At 39.6% G+C, this 20,718-nt stretch overlaps 1 long non-coding RNA gene across 2 annotated transcripts; it reads left to right on the forward strand.

Annotated features, from left to right (window-relative positions):
* Window positions 1-534: 534 nt before the first annotated feature.
* LOC115494729 (uncharacterized) lies at window positions 535-13,384 on the forward strand. 2 transcript variants are annotated; one of them, XR_012054851.1, is made up of 2 exons: window positions 535-609; window positions 11,399-13,384. It is a non-coding gene; the product is annotated as an uncharacterized lncRNA (long non-coding RNA). The 2 variants fall into 2 exon arrangements; XR_003959781.4 differs by having other exon boundaries at window positions 559-652.
* Window positions 13,385-20,718: the final 7,334 nt, after the last annotated feature.

Below are 20,718 nucleotides of genomic sequence, written 5' to 3' on the forward strand. Positions count from 1 at the left end.
CAGCCTCCCCCCGCGCCGGCCGCGCTCGGGGTAAACAAGGTGAGCCGTCCTTCCGCAGCGCTGCCGAGGCGCTGGGGGCTCGGGGGCGGCCCGCCGGCTCGGGAACCCGGGGTGTGCCGGTGTGTCCCGGTGTGTCCACCAGCGTGAGCAGCGCTCTGCAGCGGTGGGATGCTGCTGACCGCGGCTCCCCCGCTGACAGAGCTCCGGCAGGTCCAGCCTCTCCAGGGATTGCCCTTGCGGCTACGGGCGAGATGTTGGTATTAATTTTAATATCAAATAAAATAATAACAATAGTAATGGTAGTGGCTTAAGCTGCCCTAAAAGCAGAGTCCGCTCCGCTGCCGGGCGCGGGGGATGATGCGGTATCTCATGTGCCGGCCGGATTTTTTTCTCAATGAAGCAATCGGTTTTTTCCGGGCAGCGCGGGGCCCCGCAGACTTCGGGGAGCCCAGGCGGCTGTACCCTGATGCTGCCGGGTGGGAGGAGTTCTACCGACTCCAGACTTGTCTTAATCCGTCCCAAAATTAAAACGGAGGGGAGGAGGGAGTGCGGGGGAAGGGAAGACCAGGCGAAAACGTAAACCTTTTCACAGAGAAAGCCATGAATGAGGTCGGTCTGTCTCCGCCCAGCACCACTGCGGGCTGTCGGTTTGGTGAGGTTTTTTTGTTTTGTTTTGTTTTGGGTCTTTTTGGTTTTCTTTTTTGTTTGTTTGTTTGGATTTGTTGATGTTGTTTTGGTTTGGGTGGTTTTTTTTTTGGTCCTTTTTTTTTTAATCCGTCCCCTTTTGTTTAAGTAACAGGACTTTAGCTATATATTGAAATCTGATGAGCAGTTCCCTGCACTCCTAATGAGCCTGACGTGTAATCCCTAGTTTTTGTCTGGATGTTGGTGATGATTTTCTTTGAAACAACGACTTAAAAAAGCCCAAAGCAACCCAAATACTCAAACCTCTTCCCCCATTCCCCTCCTGCCCCCCAAAAAAGGGGGGAAAATATACAAGCTAACATTAAGAAGAGAATCGGTCTATGAGGAGAGCACAGCTCTGTCCCAGAGCTGCAGCCTTTGCAGGGCAATGCCAAGGGACTGTCTGTGTCTTGAGTGTCCTTTCCCCACATCAGCAGAGGGGAGGATCAGAAATGAGAGAAGGGTTGTTTTGGGGTGAACACCTGCTAGTTTGGGTGATACCAGTTTTCAAGGGGTAGAAGGAAGTGAGTGTGACAACAATGAAATAACCAACGGAGGAGTCAGTGACAGAGGTGCCTGCTTTGAGGCAAAGAGAAACAACCTCTGAACAGGGCTCCAAAGAGGTTAGGGATGCTGCAGTCAGGGTGCAGTCTTGACAGTGGAGGCTTTGGAAATGGCTCTCCACAGCATTGCACCTGCCTCGTGTCTTATCTCTAGGAGCTATAAATGCCCTGTTTTACAGTTAAATGATAAATACCATGAGGAATAGGGTTGTCATGATTTTAAATTTGGCATGGAAACGACGAGCTTTTGGCAACAGAGATTTAACCTGGTGAATGTTACTTGGGTAGTGAGGAAGAGCACAGATGCAGTGATCTGCAACAACATGTAAGACGACCTGCAGACTTAGTATTTGCTATTTGCTGTAAAATGAAAAGGTGCTTTTCTTGCCTTTCCTCACTTATTCCCATCACCTCTGAATAGTTTGTAACTTTTCAATACCATTTTTAGAAATGAGATGAGCAGTGCCGGATACTGAATCATTGCAAATAAGGACAAGCCATAAAGTTATGCAATACGTTCTCCAGTATCACATCCTGTGATCCAAATCAAACATTCTTTTCTTAGTAGATGGCTTTTTACACAATTTCTCCCTTCCTCTCCCCCTGCATACTCCTTCTGACTATGACAAAGACCTAGGCTCTTGCATCAACCTTTGTTCTGTAAATAAATGTTTTCTGTTTAACTTTCTTAGTTACCCAGCATCAGCTGGAGCCACAGTCCCTAGCAACTCTGGAAAGTCTATCCAGAGCCTCCAAGGCCAAGAGAAAGGAGTGAAAGGAGAAAGGGCTGAAAAATCTAAATAATCCTAAGCCTCTGGTTGGAAACCCCTGATTTTTATCAGAATTGGGATCTAAATCTGAAGAAGGGATTCCATATTCAAATTTGGAATGAAGAGATTATAAATTTTGGGTTCTGAATTAAATCTACACTGTAAGGCATAGAAGGATACATACTGTCTAATGACACAGTTGCCTATCCATCTGATGAATTTTACTCTTTCAGAATATTTTAATAATTTCACTCCCTTTGCTATGGAATCCCTCCCCAGACCTAATACTTTGTAAACTTTGCTTCTGCTCTCAGCTATGTCAATGAAGATACTGCCATTTCAGTCCAATGTTAAAGTAATAAGCTCTGAATGAGCAAACCCCTTTGTCTGCCTCATAGAGACATTAGGTGTACATAATTCTGTACCCATTGTTTTAGTCTGTGTCAGTCAACTGAAGTTTTAGAGGAAGATCAACATATAACATGTGAAATGGGAAAATTAATGAGATCATAAAAATCAGATCAAAGTCTGAAAACCAAGTCAGCATTGAAGCTTTGCCTAACTGCATCCAGTCTCCCACAGCTGTTTTGTTCAACCAAATGGGAGAGATGTGACTTGAAACACATCAGCCAGAATGTCAGGGCTAAAGGGATGCCATTTGCATGTCCAAGCTTAAATGTCATGTTCACAACACTTGCAAACTCCAGTTTAAATTAAACTGTGTTGGTAGTGGCAAATATTGTTTCATTGTATTTCCTCATTCAATTGAATGAGAGAAATTTTCTGAGTATGTATGACAAAACAGTTAGTGAATCAATGGTACCTACCAAAGAAGTAGCCAGCAGATTGATATATGAGAAACTATCATATCTCCCCATGATCTTTCTGAAGACACATCAAAATTAAGTTAGTTAGGAAGGATTCCTTTTATGACTGCTTACTGACCGACTTTTACTCTTTGGACTTCATTGAGCTGATCTACCTTGCCTGGAAACTGTCACCAAAAGAGACAATCCAATTAGAAGTTTCTTTATCTTTTAAACAGATCCTACAATTATCTACTTCTTTGATGATGTTGTCCAGTAGTACAGTGCTGAGTTCCTTCTCTGGAATTGCTCTTTCTGCAGGAAGTGCAGCTGCAGGAGTGGAAGGGGGGAAAGGGGGAGGCGAGGGTGTGTGTGTGGGGGGGGGGGGGGGGGGGGGGTCTGTGATGTTCTCCCTGGAGCATTTTTCCTACTCTTAAGTATCCCAGAAGAGTCTATGGAGAAGACCTTACATTTTCATGCTATAGAAATCATCCACCAAACTCTCTCCTATTTTGTATCCAAGGTTTATCTGCAAGTAAACAGCAGAAACAGGTGAAAAAATTGGAGTTTCCTGTTTCAATTACTGAGTAAAAGTTATTAAATGAAAAGTGTGTCATAAATCTGACCGTGTGCAAAAAAATAGTATCTTTTTTCTGTAACTCTGATTTTCAGTCTGTTTTATCTTTTAACATCTGCTTTTGCAAATATGGACTCTGTGTGGACAGGAGCCAACCCTCCCTCCAAGCCAATAGCAGTCTTTCTTCCATTGATGTCAAGGAGCTTAGATCAGAGTATAAGTCTTGTGAGTGATCAAAGACAGTCCTACATTTAAAAGACTTCCTTTTCCAGGTCAGTCTGCTCCTTGTCCCTTTACAGAAAATATATTATCAGCGTACAAACACAAGCTAGAACAAAAAGGATAATAATTTTTGAAGTGGTAAAAGAAAGACCCTAATTTTATTTTTTTGCTGATTTACAAAGTGCAGAGCTGAGCCTACTGGGAACGTTAAACAACTATTAAGTGCCGAGAACTGTCATAGTGAGAAGACAGTCTTATTTCAGCAAAATTAATCCAAGTAGCTAGCTCAAAATACACTTGAAAGTACCTCCCCATCAGTTGTCAAGGCTAGATCCCCATGCCAATTTGAATACATTTTTTCTATTTTTTGTAATTGTTTTTATTGTTTATGCTATAACTCTAGCATGTTAGTAAGGGAGGCTAAGGAAAGTGATAAATCATGGGACAGCAAAGGGACAAGACTTTTCACCATACATCAAAAAGGCAATTCAAAGACATGGAGACAAGCATCTCTTCTTTAAAAAATCTTATGATTTTGACTTTTGGTATGTGCATCCTTTTTTTTTTTTTTTTTTTAATGAGATGCTGTCAAGAGGTAACTTGACAAGAAATGTACCCATTTGCATGAACTGCATGTGTGGGGCTTACGTGTGTGTGAAATAAGGACACAATAAAGTATGTGAGGATGAATACCTGTGTGCCATATCTGCAGTTAGAATCAAGCCTTAGGCTTCATTCTTCACTCAGACAATAAAAAGAAAAGGTGTTGTTGAATAACTCACTGCAAGAATTACAACTAACTACAGTGGAATAAAAAAATTTTTAAAACTCTCTAAAATATAATTTATGTACAGAAGCCAGTTAAATGAGGTAGAAAGAAGTGAGTCCAACATTTCTGCAAGCTGCCTTCTTGTTATATTGTACATTAATTGCAAAGAAAAAAAAGCAATTAAGGAAAGTTCTTTGAGGTTTGCCCTTATATGTTTGTTAATATAGGACCCAAAAAGTGTCTTTGTTGTCCTCAGAAAAATAAATCTGTGTATGAAAGAATAGTCTGCCCAGGAAGCAAAAAGTCCTCAGCTCAAGAGTCAGTGATCTTTCTCTCTGGTTCTGGATTCACTTAAGTATTAGGTATTTCCAAGCAATAGTATTACATCCCCAGGTTCTAGCTATGGCTACAACCACAGTATATTCCCAGCCTAATCATTCCCGATAGTTTACAAGTCTCCATCTGTATGTTGAATGCATTGCTGATGGGTTTTAGCATTAGAAAAAGCAAATTGACCTTCTAAATCACAACACTGCCCTCCAAATCTGACTGTCAAGGCTGTGGGCTGTTGGCTTCCCCAGCTAGACCTTACATTGCTCTGTTACCACTAACTCTCATTATTCACAGATGACACCATTCCCAGAAATTAAAAAGTGGCTGTGTTATGTATACCCATATCAATCCTATCCCTTGCTAATTTAAATCAATCTTACATAGTTGAATTCTCTTCTGAACATCCCTCTCTTTTAGCTTTATGAGATAACCTGAGGAAAAACACCCCCTCATTGCTCAGATATAAGTACCATTTATTTTATATTTTCCACATTTTAAGTTATGCTGGTATTGTTAAGAGAAGAGAAAGGGAGGTGGGGCATATTTCTTTTTATTTCTTTTGTAATGGGCTACGTGAGTAGAGCAAAGCCATGCGTGTAAGATCAGGAATAAAAGTGCTGTGTTTGCAGATCCCAGGGAAGCCCTTATAGAGGAAAGAAGATATGAAATGCTGTGATTATTATTCCTAACCTTTTAAGATTGAACACAATCCAACCAGTTGCCATTAAGGTCTATTTTCTTTTAGGGATATATGACACTCATTTTTCACTTGAGGTTTCCTTGGGGAGTTGTTTTACAGACAAGTGCATGACCTGAACCAAATCCCTCTTAAGCAGGTTTTGCTTCCTCAGTTGCACCCATCAGCATGATGCTGGTGGAGGCGAATGTGAGATGGAAACATGACAACTGGATGTGCTTCTGGGAGCTGTTCTCCAAAACCTCATTGTAATCCTTTTTCTTGCCAGCTTTTTGGGTAGCACTGAAAAATAAGCAGGCTCCTAAATCAGAGCTAGAAAGAAACATCACCCTCATCATTCACAAAGCCTCTCTTGGTGTGCACAAGTAACTCCCATCAGCTAAATTTGGATCCCATTCTTCAGTGAGAAACGTATTTTCTTTATTTACTTAAAAATTTATGTTGCAGCTGCATTCATAGATGTAAAAGGTGTAAACCACCATAAGACCATTTCTAACTCTTCAGCATGAGTAATTAGCTTACCTGGAATTGATTTCAATTGAACAAGAGAAGGACTTGAGAAGGACTAGATAGAAAATACATCCAGCTTTAGCATAGAAAATAGTAAATGTTTGCACTAGTTGCCTAGTGTAACAGAAATGATGTGTCTTCAACTTGCCATTGGACTTCCTTGTATATTTTTATACCAGAGCAAAAACTCCCCTATTAGGCAGTATCTGTTCCACATGAAAGCACTTACAAACCGTAATCAAGTTACTCTTTAGCCTTTGCTTTGATATACTAAATCTAAATAGACTTACCCTGTGGAGTCATTCCATTTTACTGCCAATTTTTTATTCATATTCTTGTGGTTCTTCTCTGAACTACCTCCAATTTGCCAACATCCTTCCTGAGCTGCTGATATCAGGACGCACATTATTCCAATACTTTTATTGGACAAGGGTCAACCTGCTGCAATGTCAAATGCAGAAGTAACAGAAACCCATTACTGCCCTTTGATGGACAGCATCTCTGCACACCAAAAAAGATTGCACAGGCCTTCTTGGCAACACAATTTCAGAGGGCTCTGGGGCTCAGCTGGGGGTCTATCAGGACCCACAATTTATTCTTCAGCCTCAGCTTCCCAAAGAAGAATCCTTATGTGAAGTAAGGCCTGAGGTACTTGTTCTTAAATAGGTCCTTTATGTTGAGTGATGTGGAAACACCTGGTATTTCTTTTGCACCTGCTCCTCAAACAATGTCAAAAAGGCATTGTCCACTTCTGCCCAAGTCCAAATTTTGTTTCCTTGAAAAATAGTAATAGCAAAGGCACTGCTTCCTTCTGTACTGCTGGAATCATCATTAACATGGGGCTGGTAAGCAGTGCCTTCAGAACCCACTCACTGAGCCCCACTTTAGGTTAGGGTGTTGGATCCCATGCTAGTCAGCTTTAAAACAAGTTAGTTGTTTTGGAGAGTTCATTATGTTAGTTCTGTTTTCCGTCAGAGTCACTCACAGAACTGTATAGCAAATGCATCCAAAGTCAAAGTATAAAATATTACCACAATTCCTTTTATCCACCAAATTTGTAGTCTTTTAAAAATAGCACATTAATTTGATAAGATCTTTCTTCCATTAATCTGTGTTGATTGCCATTAATTAAATTGCACTGTTTTAATACTTTATTAATTGTCCTTCCTATCAGCAACTCTATCACTTTGCCTGGAATAGATGTCAAATTGACAGGCCTATAATTACCTGTCTGCCCTATTTTGTCTACAGAAGTATTGGCAAAATATTAACTTTCTCCAGTCCTTCCTCAGATGACTGGTTTTAGCCAGGTGTGTGCATCTTTCTCAATTGTGGCTTTTTGAAGATCTAATGAAATTCTTCTGAGTAAATTATTATTCACATTTTTGTTGGTTTAAATAATTTTCTCCTCCAGCTTGGCTGATACATCTCATAATTTTCTTGAGTTTTGTAGAACAGGATCTTTCAGGGCAATGATATAAATGTTACTGGTTAGGACTTTATCCAGCTTGCATGTAAAACATAAAATGCATTTTAAAAACACGGAAAGCAAAGTCATTGCAATGAAGTTATTATAACTTCCACCTAAACAAACTCTAAATTGTGTGATTAATACGTCCCTGTCAGGATGAGGTCTAATGTAGAAGTTTCCCATGCCAGATACAGCTCTCTTTGAGTCAGGAAGTTGTTTTGTGTATTTTTTCTTGAAAATCCAAGAATGCCTTAGTACTTGCATCATGAGACATCCCTTTGCTCCCCCTTCAGATTTATCTTGCCAAGACTGAAAGTGCCATATATAGTGAAAGGCTTTTAAAAGGCTAATCGTGAAGGTCACCCTACACCCAGAGGTAGGGCTGGTTGGATGAGCCGGTTCTGTGTTGTTTGGAACAAAGCCTTGCTTCATGCTACACTTTCAGTGTAACCATGCTGCTGGCACTGAAGACTGAAGTCTGTGTGAGCACTAAAATGTGAGAGTTTTCCTGGAGTGCTGGCCTGGCTATCATCAGAACATTAGCCAGAAAGAGCTACTGTCATGATTCTGGCAGTTCTGTGCTGCTGCTACCCAGGTGTGTCACAGTCTTCAAACGATAAGCATCAGATCTGCCCCTGTCTAGAGAGGAAAAAAAAAAGAAAAACCAAGTCATTGTCCTTCTGGCTGAATGTAGCAGAGGTCCCTTTCAGGTCCCATGGAGCATGAAGAGCAGCAGCTCTGCAGGCACCAGCCTGTGCCTCTTTGTTTGCAAAGTGCTTCCTGTTTGGATTTCCATGAGCATTTTTTTACCCTCCATTTACTTAAGTGATGACATTGACCAGACAAAAAGATATGTGATCTTACTTAAAATGAGCTTTTCTTCTTTTGAACCATAGGAGTTTTGCAGGGACACCAACACCATAAAATGACTTTACAAAGTCAGAACAGTGGTCCATCGCGCACAGTGTCTTCTCTCACACACAGGGCAACAGAGAATGTCCGTGGCAGAGGACAAGAACAGTGCAAGCACATGGCACAGGCTCAGAGTGGTCTCTCCAACTCCTCTCCCAGTCATTTGCAGCCCATTTGCTTGCTGAACCAGTAGCAGTTCCTTTCTATTTGATAGCCATCAGTGGATTTCTCTACAGCAGATTTTTCTGATTTGCTTTTGAGCCCTCACGTGTTCTTAGCAACTGCAGCATCCTGTGGCCAGGCATTCCATAACTTAATTATATATATATGAAGAAGTTACTTTTTGTTTGAACTTGTGTCATTCAAACCTCCTAATTTCATTTTATACCCCCTTACTGTGTTAGAAGAAGCAGCAAATAGTAAATCTGCACTTACTTTCTCCCTGTCATTCATGATTTTATAGGCTCTGTATTATATCCCATTGCTTTTCCCAGCTGAAAAAATCTCCATCTATTTAATAATTCCTTTTATAAAAGATCCCATTTCACTGTTTCTTTTCTGCTTCTGCTATACCCTTTGGGATGGGAAACTGGAAACCTTCTCAGTATTCAGGATATAGCAACTGTATAGATTTATAGTGACACACTGTTGGTTCTGTATTTCTTTATAATAGTTGTTGATACTGACTTGCATTTCTGATCACTACTAATTGCTATGCTGAATGTGACAGTCTGTGCCTATGGCTGTATTAATAACTCCAATGTTTCTGCATCCCCTCCATGATCAGAGTGCATTGTTGGGTCATGCAGTTCAGGTTATTTACCCTCTTGTAAATAGTTTTGCATTTATCAATGTTGGATTTCCACTGCCGTTTTACTACAGTTGTTCTGTAGCATAAGGCCCCTGTGTAGCTCCTCAGAGTGAGTTTTCCTTTTTATTACCTCACATGAGCAAACATTGCAGGCACATTATTTACTCCCATTTCCTGATCACTTTGAATATTACCTACAGGACAATGTATGTATTAGGTGTCCAATACTGGGAGCAGCTGGCACCACAGAGTAATGCCAGAGCCCACCTCCAAGGGGATGCAGTCTATGAAAAAAAGGTCAGAGTAGAAAGAGTGAGCTCAGCCTTCCTGCAAATTTTTTAGCGGGGTCAGAGGTAGCCTTGTCTCCTTTTCTTCTTGAAAATGAAGTATGTACCTGAGGAACTTAAGTGGAATCAGAGTCACCTTGGGCTCTGTCAGTAGCAGCAGTGGCTCTCCTTAAGGGTAACTTAAATACTAGCTGAGCTAAAAGGAAATTTTCTGTCTCTGCATCAACAATAAGTGAAAATTCTCTGTTATTAAGCATCTGTTTTGAGTATCTTCAATGAGATGGGATAATTCCAGACTTCAGTTTGTAGGCTTTTTTTTTTGTGAAGTGTAGACTGTGCAGTTTTGCAAACAGAGGGAAAGCAGAGTTATGTAGTATCACCTAGGCTGGAACACTGGCTATTTGAAGCATGTTATAGCTGTTCTATAATTCACATGCTTATTTTGACAGGCTGGCTCTTGTTAGTTTTCAATGGGTGTGGGAGGAAATAGCAGTGCATAAAACTTGTACATTACTAATACCATTGCCATATAAAACAAATATTTGAATAAGAAGTTTCAGAAATGATTCAGTGCTCTAACTACAGAATATCCTACAGGAATTTTTTATAGTAACAGAATTAATGAAAAGCAAATCCTATTCCTTCACCATGGGCATAGGGTGGTCCCAGTGCAGCAGAGCCAATGTGGTGCTCCATCTCAGGGATAGAAAAAGCAGCCTCTGCAGATTGCTGGCCCCCTGGGTGACTGAAGCTTGCTTTGAAAGGACTCCTTGAGCTGAGAGCTTGCTATGTGCTTTTTAAGTGTCTGTACCAGATCGTGTGTGGGTGCAGCAGACAGGGGCTAAAAGCCCTGAGCTGCAATACAGAAGCAATTGAAAGACACTCTGTTGTTGCTGCTCTACCAACTGCAAAGGAAAACTCTCTTCCCACCCCTGCAGACTATTCTAACCACATCCTTTGAAGGTACTGAAGTTATTTCACTCACTTTGCCCACAGTTTTCTCAACATTAAGTCATAACTTGAAAGCTATGGGGTGAGGAGATAATTGTTACGTCAGTAACAACATTTCATTCAGACACTCTCATAAGCGAAGGATTTCTAGGTGCTGAAAACGTCATATGATCACCAAAGAAGCCAAATTATAACTTTAAAATAACTACCTTTGCACCATGGATTTGTAGTTCACTGAGAACAATTTGCACAAAGCTTAGTCTCAGATCTCTTTCTTCTGCAGTATGGCTGTTCATCTGTAGTTAGAAACAGCCTGCAAAGTTTGACACAGATGCTGTGTCTTCTCATGTTTTGTGCTGACTTTATCGCAAAATAACTTGGAGCTTTCTCAGTTTGTGTCTCAGATCTCTATTGGAAAATGAGGGAGAAGCACTTTGTTAACTCCTGGAGAACTGTAATTGTTTTAGATGCAACAGTAAAAAGGGAACACATTAATTTGTGAAGCTGAAACAATATTTGATGTTTTTTTTGTTTTTTTTTTTTTTCAATTTCCACTAACTTTTACAATGTTGATGGGTGTATGATAGATTTTTGACTCTGGAAAATCCACCTCAATCTGGACAATCCCCTTTATCTTTTTGAAAAAGGAAAAGCCTGCTAGTCATGTCTGCTTTGTTCCTAGAATCACTTTTAGATTGAAATGTATACTACTGTTTTTTACTTGTATCTATTTTAATGATCACATATATATGATACTGCAACAGGTGGGGTTATTTATACACATGGAAAAAGATGTTAGAACTCTAAGTTGTTCAAGATCTTAAAATAACTTCTGTACGAAAGGAATCCTTTCTGTTAACCTTAGAAAAGGGTGGAGGTGTGGGGAGGAAATGAATGTAAAGTTGTTTTATTTGTCTCACGAGGCATGAATGAATAACTATTGCCATCTAATCTTTCTATGTGTGTCTTCAGTCTGTTGCTTCCTGGGATTTCATGCTGGGCTTTTTTTCTTTTTTTTCCCTGTGGCTTCTTCAGCTAAGATGGAGAAATGGTTATTGAACAGAGACGTTTTACATTTTCAAAGTGCAGTAGACCTGAGAAGTGAATATTTTTTCCAATCTTACATATGTGGAAATTATTGAAAACAATACTAAGACTAAAGCAAAGAGCTGTCCCTTAAACTCAAAAGCTTGTAACATCCTGCAGCGGTGATGCAACAGTTCACAAGACTGAGTGAATAGCCAAGTGTAATTCTGATCCCTCTGCTTTGCCAGGCTGTGACAGTGGCAGACTTCCAGAATAAGCCAATTTCAGAAGAGTGGAGCCTCCAAATATGATCTTCTGTCAGTCACAGAGATTTCAGCTCTAGGAAAGGAAAGATTCATCTGGCAGATTAGAATCACTACTGTAGGAGATGGTGAAAGAAGTGATCTTTCCCCAGGCAGGATGCCAGCTGCTCCAGGACCAGTCAACACCTTGAACTGTGCCGGGAAGCGGTGGTGACTTAGCTCAAGTATCGCTATGTCTCATCCCACTCTTGTGATGCAAACCACTGTTTTTTCAATAGGTGCTACAACGGCAACTCCCAACCTGTGCTGAAACAATCAAAATGCTTCAGAGTTTCCAGAGCCATCCCCATTCTGGGCTTTTACAGAGAGAAATCAGCAGTGAGGCTGACAGTCACACCTGATTTTTGGGCTCTTACTGCAGGACAGACCAGCCATCTCCAGAACAGTTCCTGGAGGGTGCTCTGCTCTCTCCATCCTGTTGTAGGGTAACAACTGCGTGTTTCCATGGCTCAGCCTGGACAACGTGTTGCAGTATGTGGAGGCTTCAGCTTGCAAAGCCATGGTCAGAGGAAATGTTTATAACCAAGATGTGCAGTAGCATCTCACAGCTCCCCTAGAGTTTCTGTCTCTATGGGATCCAGTGCCAGCTTGCAGAAAGAAGGGAGTTTGGGAAAAGGATTGTTATAAATTACGGGTTCCTCAACATAAGGTGTGGAACCCAGAACCAGAACGTCTGCGTGTAATCAAATAACCCAGATATACTGGCTAGCTGTGATAATAAATAGACCTGAACGTATTAAAAAACCTAAAAGACTGTTGTTACTTAGGTACAGTGATCTTCATAACCTTTTTCTAACCTGACTAATCAATCCCCCAAGTTTTCTTTCCTTTCTAATTCTACAAAATCATATAAAGGAGTATGCTGCATCTATGACAAACCTGAGTCATTTGGGTGATCCTGATAATGGGATACTGCATTAGATATGAGGTTTAGTTTTGGTGCATTCTGTGTCTCCTGCTAACACCTTAAGAAGATTACCATTCCTGGTAAGGGCTCCAAACATTAAAGGAAAACTAAAAGGAGAGCAGGTTCTTTCAAGAGAATAAAGCTGATGCTGTGGGCAATTAGAATGAACTACATCAGCTTTCAAGATTAAAGAGAAAAACTGCAAAGAAGATTTACTAGTTGAAACTCTGTGTCATTAGAGATCCCCTTTTTTGACACCAAAATAAAATGAATTTTAAAAATGAAGCTGTATGTGTGTTTACTTAGGAGTAGGAAAAAGCAATGATTACTCCACCTACTGCTCAGCTGCTGCTTTATATAATGAATGACTACTCTTTTTTAACATTTTTGGTATCTTACATAAATTAAAAAAAATGAAAGGGCAATATTCATTCAAAGAAACAGCTGCCCACCTTGACACTTGTAATTATCTATTATAACTTAATATTATGGGCAAAAATGTAATAGTCTGGCAGTCAGTAGTTCCTTATTACAATTATGAGCAAAGTTAGTTGACTTTCTGATGTTATGGTTGACTAACAGTTGGTCAAGGGAAACACTGTTCTTGTTGTTTATAACCTTATCATACTCCAACAAACTGAATTGAAAATACCCCTGCCAGACATCTGTCTCGGCCTCATTTTATGTGTTTCCTTTTGGAAAAATTCAGCTTAAATGGTGCTTGGGACAAAAAAAAAAAAAAAAAAAAAAAAAAAAAAAAGACAACAGAGTCTGTGTTTGGCCTCATGTGTCATGGCTCTTTAAGCCCTGTGCTTAAACAGCAAAAAAAAGCAAAAGAGAGAATGCTTTTTTTTTTTCTGACCACTGGAGAAATATTTTTGGTGGCCACATGAAATATTTTGGTGGCCTATCCTAGTACTACTAAAATATGAGATATAAGTTCACTAAAGAGGCCTCTGCAGTGACCATGTTCTGCCAAGAGCTACTGAGGCTAAGCAGGATTTTCTGCACATTACAGGGAATGTTTTAGAAATGTCAAATATGAACCATTTCTACTTCTCCCTTCTGGACTCTCCTGTCATTCTATATTATCAGATAGGTATAAAATGACAGTAAATGTGCATATTTCTCTTGCTTTAATAAAGTGTTCAAGTTACTGAAACGTTGATTGTCCTCTGCATTTTCCTCAATGTCTCTTGCATGATTATCTATGAAGAGATAATGACAAATAGGTCAAAATGAGTTTAGTATAAATTCTATACAAAGAGCAGATTTAAGGTAATTTGTTAATAAAACTGAAGCCTAAAAAGGGCTAAAAAAATAAACCCGCACAGCTAGCATCATTAAAAAATGAAATTACTAAGGGAGAAAAAAGCCAAAAACTAGTAGAATTAATATTAAAATTTCTAACACTTATATATTACAGTATTCTTATATATAACAGTATTGTTAAAATATTTATCCCTTGGGAATTTTAATGAGTAGCAAAGTTAACTGTGGGTGTGACTAGCCTGGCTCACTGTGGAGAGTGTTCAGCTTCATGCCCTTAAAGAAGAGGTCACTGTGTCAGTGAAGAAACTATGCCATGTACTAAAAGTTCAAAATATTTATTTCATTTACTAGTGGGTTGGAGGAAAATAGTACATATAGCAGTTAGACACAAAATGTCCCCTTCAAATTTAACAACACACCTCTCTCAAATTAAAGGGTTATATAGCAGAGTACATGCCAGGAAAAGTTTGGATAAAAGATCAAATCTAGAGTAGATTTATCATGAGTAGTAAGGAGCTTGAATGAAAATTGCAGTGCTTTAACAACTGAAAGGCTACTTGGGAATAAGGTAAGCATTCTGAAAGGACATTTTTTTTTTAAGGGAATAAAGGAGATTTCAAAAGTTAAATCTCTCAGCTTTCTTATTACATCGTGTTTACATAATCATATCCAGATGCTTTAGGCAGTTGTTGCTTCCTGTGCTTACAGTATGCTGTTGTCTCATCATTCCTTTATTAATCTTTGTGAGGATTAGCAAAACAAACAAGGTAACTGTGAAGCTGAAAACAATTTCATGCTGCTTCCTATAAGAAATTTTTTCCAAGAAGCAGTGTTATCCTTTACATAATCTGGATTTCCTCACAAAATGTCTTGGTAATTTTTTGCTATATAGGTATACCTTTTTGCTATAGGTATACCTTTCAGTCTCAGAGGTAGCAAGGAACTCCTCTTTCCTCACTCTCAAGCACAGGTAGGATTCTGCATGCCCACAGCTCACAGCAGGAACAAGGAATTGGCCTTTTCAAGTCTCCCATCCAGCCTTTGTATGCAAGACCATGAACTCCCACAGTGGCCTGTAAAGAGCAGCACCTTTCACATTATTGTCTAGCTAAAAATAGGCCATACACTTACTATAACACGGCATTTACCAAGCAGCTATTTCCTCTGCCTGTCAGCAGAATAAAATATACATAAATGAAGTATCTTCTACACACTGAAAATAGCACTCTATAATCATCCCAGTGCACAGGATGGAGTTATTGTGCAATGACAGCACACCTTGTTGAATGATAGTACAGAGCTTTTGCCCTTTGCCTAGCAACATACCAAAGCATGGGATCAGAGTCTACACCCTGTCTTATTGCTCAATTAGGACCTGGCAAACGTCCCTTGATGTTACCCTGGCCTATATCCACATATTTTGCTAACATATGTAACTTCACATTGATGTTGATAAGGACAGACATGGTTACGTGTCTTCAAGGTCTGTGACTGTTTGTATCTCGGGTTCTCCTGCAGGAACCAGAGCCGTCGAAGGGAGACTTTCTTGGCTAATGCAGCACTTGTAGCTTTTAACATAAAGTCTTAACTGTTGAATCAAATCAATCAAGATGAATATTGCCCCAAAAGATTTCAAAGTAAATAGGAAGTGGCAATAACCCCTGCAATCTCCTTGATAAAGTATCCTAAATATTATATATGTAAAATTAAAGTTTAAATTGAAAATATGTATTCAAAGCATAATAGTTTAATCTTTAGAAAGACCTATCTTTTTTATTTTACTGTAAGTGTATGCAACTGAAAGGCAGTGATTTTAAAGCACTGTCATCCCAAGATTATAATTATTCAGGATTAGGTGGTCACTCAGAGTCCCAGGGAAGCAGGATCACTGCCTTCCTTCTTGTCATTGGAGTAACCATCTTGTTTCATTTGAGTCAGAGGAATGACCTTGAATTCAACCTCTGTGTTAAACTTGCAGCTGCTGGGACATTTCTTTGCTTTAGTAGCAGTTCAACAGTAAAGCATATCTTATTTTTGTGAAGCAGTAGTCACGCAGAGTAAAGAATGGTAAAATATCTAAAAACACGCTAATATATAAAAAACACTAAATTGCCACTTCTTCTAGGTTTATCCTTCATTTTTCTCTAATTAATATTTCTAAAATTGGCTTGAAATAATCTTTATAGTTTCCTGGCAAGATTTGACCAGTAATTAAGGTGATACTTCCTCTATCTTAAGAGTCAGCAGTACCTAATTGCACACTTGGGATTTTGAAGTGAATTGGACAAGATCTGAAAAAACAGAACTCCCTTCTAGTCTGCTCTTTTCTCCAAAATTAAAGGTTGTCTCTCCCAATAGGAGTAGAAGCTCAATATTATGAAAATGTCTCCACAGATATTGTCTTGTCTTTGAGAGGACAAAGGCGGTTTTAATCCGTTGTGGCTTTAAAGGGGTTTTTAAGTGCCTTTTTTACGGTTTCCACTGAAGGGTGTTAGGAGGCCTGGTAATCACAGGATCACCAACAGAAGTCCTAGAGTGCCAGTATAACCATACCTTTGGCCTGGATGGAGCTCAAAGCTGGAGTAGTGCCTAGGTTTCCCTAGGACTGGGTGACAACCTACCTGAGTACTGAAAAAAGTTGAGGTTTTCCTCAGGAGACCCTAGATTCTTTAAACAAGGTCTGTCACATTCATGGGACAGAAATCTGTAACAGAAAAAGTTGTACACAATACAAATGGACCTAAAATTAACATTTTTACAAAATTATGGAAATTATGGAAATATTTTATAACAATAACCAGGAAATAGAGGAACACTTTACAAATGAGTTCCACTAAAATTTCAGCCCTTGTTACAGCTCAGTGAAACCAGAGCAGTGAACTAATAAATAGATTCTCTAGCATCAACTTAGGCACAATCTCATAGTGAAATTTTTGCAATGATTGTGACACTTCTGTTTTGTTTTGTGGATGCTCTGTTGTGTAATCAGGAGTGAGTTCATATTTCATCCTTACTCCCACTGGGGACAGCAAACATCATAGCTCTGTCCTACATAGTGCTATATTTTCAAAACACTTCTAGCAATATTATAACTATGACATTTCTATTTCTCTGAATTTTTTCAAGAGATCCAAAATGTCTTTGTGATTTGCATGCTTATGTGTTTATATTCCACAAGACTATCGCTCTCATGGAGGTACCTTTAATTTAGCTTGTGGAAGATGGATCTACACTTGTCTTATCAAGGGGATTGCAAAAAGTTGGTGATGTACAGAGAAGGAAACTGTAACTGCATCCAAAAAGTTGGGACCATAAAAATTACCTTCCTATGTTCCAATTAGTTTGTCACTTGAGACCAGAAAAAAAATAAATTACAGGCTTACACATACACTCATTAGAGTGGTGCAAGACAGTCAAAAAGCCTTTCCTAGTCTCATTAGAGTACAACAGAGTGTTGTGGCCAGACCTTTCAAAGCAATGTTTTCAAATGCAAATTACCCAAGTAATTGAGAAACCTGATCCTCAGAAGCTCTAAGCACCTCTGACTTTCATCAAAACATTGAAACTGCCAGATATTAAGACTGTAGAGCTTTGCAGCACAGGATTTTCCAGCAAATCTAAACAATTTCAGAGTCAGCCTTAGTTGCACCACCATTACCACTGCTGTCATCAGTGCACTGAAAATGAAGCCTCTTACACTGGAGTAGACATAACATCCTTGTTTGAAAATCTTCAGAAAAAGGAGCTAGAACAAAAGGATCAGCATCTTATGTGAGATAACAGGCCCTGCAAATAGCTGTACCTTTTTGCTGTGTGCTGAAGGACGCACAGCTGGGATACTGCCCTAGAATTCACACACACACCTTCTAAGAGCCCATGTTTGTTTAAGTGTCAGAGTTCATCTGGCCTTACACTGAGTGCATGAGTGCCAGTTCAGGGTCCATTGGCTTGATTCATAATATTCTATAAAGAAACTGTGGTGCCACCCCTGGTTTTGCAGACCCAGATATAATTGTACCGAAAAGGAATGTATTCCATATAGGCTACATTCTCAGACATATCACCAGCATAAACAAGCCATCTGAGGGCCATCATTTGCCCTTGCAAGGAGATGTTTGCCCTGTATGTTGAGGCAAATTCTAGAACAGTTTTGTGCATCTTATTAATAGAAGAATCTCGCTCTAGCAAGGAGTATTCCATGTCAACACAAGTGATGGTTATGATAGCCCTAGTTCCAGTTCCATCCTTTGGACAGATGCAGATTTAGCTGTAAGATTGATGCCTTAAATTGTAGCTTTTATATTTTTCAGATCAGTACTGCTTTAGTGTATAACTTTAAGACTCCATAGCCTGTCAGCTACTGTTCTCCCATTTTATTCAGACAAAACCATTTCTCTCTAGGCCTGAAACTCAAAGACCCATTACTGTCTCAGGCCCCAAAAAATATAAAAAACAGTGGATTGTGGGAAAACTTGGAGTAAATTACTTTGTTACCTGAAGCTGTAATTGGACAATTAACCTCTGATATGCAAATACACCAGACTTATATCTGTATGAAAAATTCATGACCATCATGCATCTTGAATGCAGCCTCTGCAAAGCTCCTGCGCTGCCCAAGGTGTACCCTTTGAAGGCCTTTCAATATTTTTGAATATTATTATATTTTGAATATTATTATTCTTTTTCTAAGTCTGTCTAGTCTCTATTCTATGTAGCCTCTCCAAGGCAATAGGATATCTGTGTGTAGGTAGGCTTGCCATTGGCATTACATGTTTCTGCATAATCTTGTGGTGGTTTCACTGTCCTCATCTTCCTTCTTTGAGTTGCATCTGTGTCTTCTAATAAATATTGAATATTTACAATACCACTCAGTTAAGTCAGTTAAGAATGATATATAAATTCTGTGGCCATCTGAACATGGAGATTACCACTATTCTAAGTCATCCCAGAGTTCAGTGCTACCATTCACTTTTGTGAATAATTCCTCTATGTATCCACTATCCTGGCTTTAAAAAGGATCTTTGTCACCTATTAAAGAGAGCAAACTCTTTCAACCTTTATACTTACCTGGATAAAAGAATACAGTGCTGCAAGGGAAAATTTTACGGAATATCCAACATTCAAGACTTCCAGGACTGCTACACACTGCTGAAGTGCAGAAGTGGATAAAGGGGTGTTGGTGTTTTTCCATTTCATTGTAAGTACAAACTCTTTCTGAAGGCGTTTTGCAGTTGTTTATACTCTGAAGAGAGCAATATTTTTAGCTTTACCACTTACAGTACTGGGATGTATTGCAAACTTTTTGATTAAGCATCATAGGCTACAAGAAAAGCTTGGAGCTGTAATGCCTCTAGCACATTTTTAGGCAGTTACCATGCCAACTGTAAAAATTATGAGCAGAATGAATACAAGAAGTATTTCTGAAAATAAAATAGCGCAAAGTTAATGCAGAACCCAAAGTTTTGGTACATGGTATTATATTGCTGGAAGATTTATCATGATCCACATATAAACCTGCTAGCTGTATCAGGAGCTCATCAATTGTCACCAACTTAGTCTGCAGACCTGCAGAGCTTTCACTCAAAGAATAAAGCATCTGTTTTAGCCTTTGCAGAATTTGGAATTACTGCAGCATGAGCAAACCTTCAAGCAAAGAATCACTCCGAACTTGAAAACTGTATGTTTAGATGCATGTTAAGTAGTGCACGAGAATCAACGGGTTCCATTGAAATTCCTGAATAAGATCTCCATTATGCTGGATGAAAGTTAATATTCTCAGAGAAGCACAAATGCAAGCTGTAAGGTCAGGACAGGGGCAGGTCATTCACCAGTTACCTTCATGGAAAAAACGGACTCCACCCAGGGAAATTAGTTTAATTTATTGCCAGTGAAATCAGAGTAGGATAATGAGGAATAAAACAAAACCTTAGAACACCTTCCCCCACCTCTTCCTTTTCCAGAGTTTCAGTGTTACTCCTGATCTTATTTCCCTCCTCCCCTCAAAAGGCACAATGGGACAGAGAATAAGGATTGCAGACAGTTCATCACACATTGTCTCTGCCACTTCTTCCTTCTCTGGGAGGAGGAGGGCTCCTCAAACCCTTTCCCAACTTCAGTTTGGGGCCCTCCAGGAGCTGCAAGTGGATGTCTGGTCCCACATGGGCCTCCATGGGCTGCAGGGGCAGAGTTGCCTCACCATGGGCTGCAGGAGAATCTCTGTTCCAGTGCCTGGAGCACCTCCTGCCCCTCTTTCTGAATTGACCTTGAGGTCTGCAGGGTTGTTGTTTTCACATGTTCTCAGTCCTCTTTCTCACTGTGATGGATGTCTGGTTGGTTTTTCTTCCTTTTCCTAACTATGCTATCCCAGAGGTCCTACCACCGTCACTGGTGAGCTTGACCCTGCTCAGCAGTGGGTCTGTCCTGGAGCTATCTGGCACTGGCTCTACTGGACATGAGGGAAGCTTCTGGCAGCTTCTCAGAAGTTAACCTGTAGCCTCACTGCTACAAAAACCTCCCACCCAAACCCCAAACATTGGGCTACTGTATTTTCCAAGTGAACTGTTCTAGAAATTTGGGATAGAAGGGTGAAAAATAATCCTTTTCAAATAATGCTTGCTAATGGCAGATGTACAACTTCATTCCCCTGGAAAACAGTGAGTTTTGAATAAATAATTTGAAAAAAAAGAAGCTATTTGTGGAATTCTCAGTGAAAGTACAATCAACTACAAGTTCCTGTTATTGAGGAACAAATATGTGTACATATATCTATCTATCTATCTATATATATATATATATATACAAGACATTAATATAATAGGATTTGTATT

The sequence above is a fragment of the Taeniopygia guttata genome, chromosome 3 (genome assembly GCF_048771995.1).
Source record: "Taeniopygia guttata chromosome 3, bTaeGut7.mat, whole genome shotgun sequence".
Classification (NCBI taxonomy): domain Eukaryota; kingdom Metazoa; phylum Chordata; class Aves; order Passeriformes; family Estrildidae; genus Taeniopygia; species Taeniopygia guttata.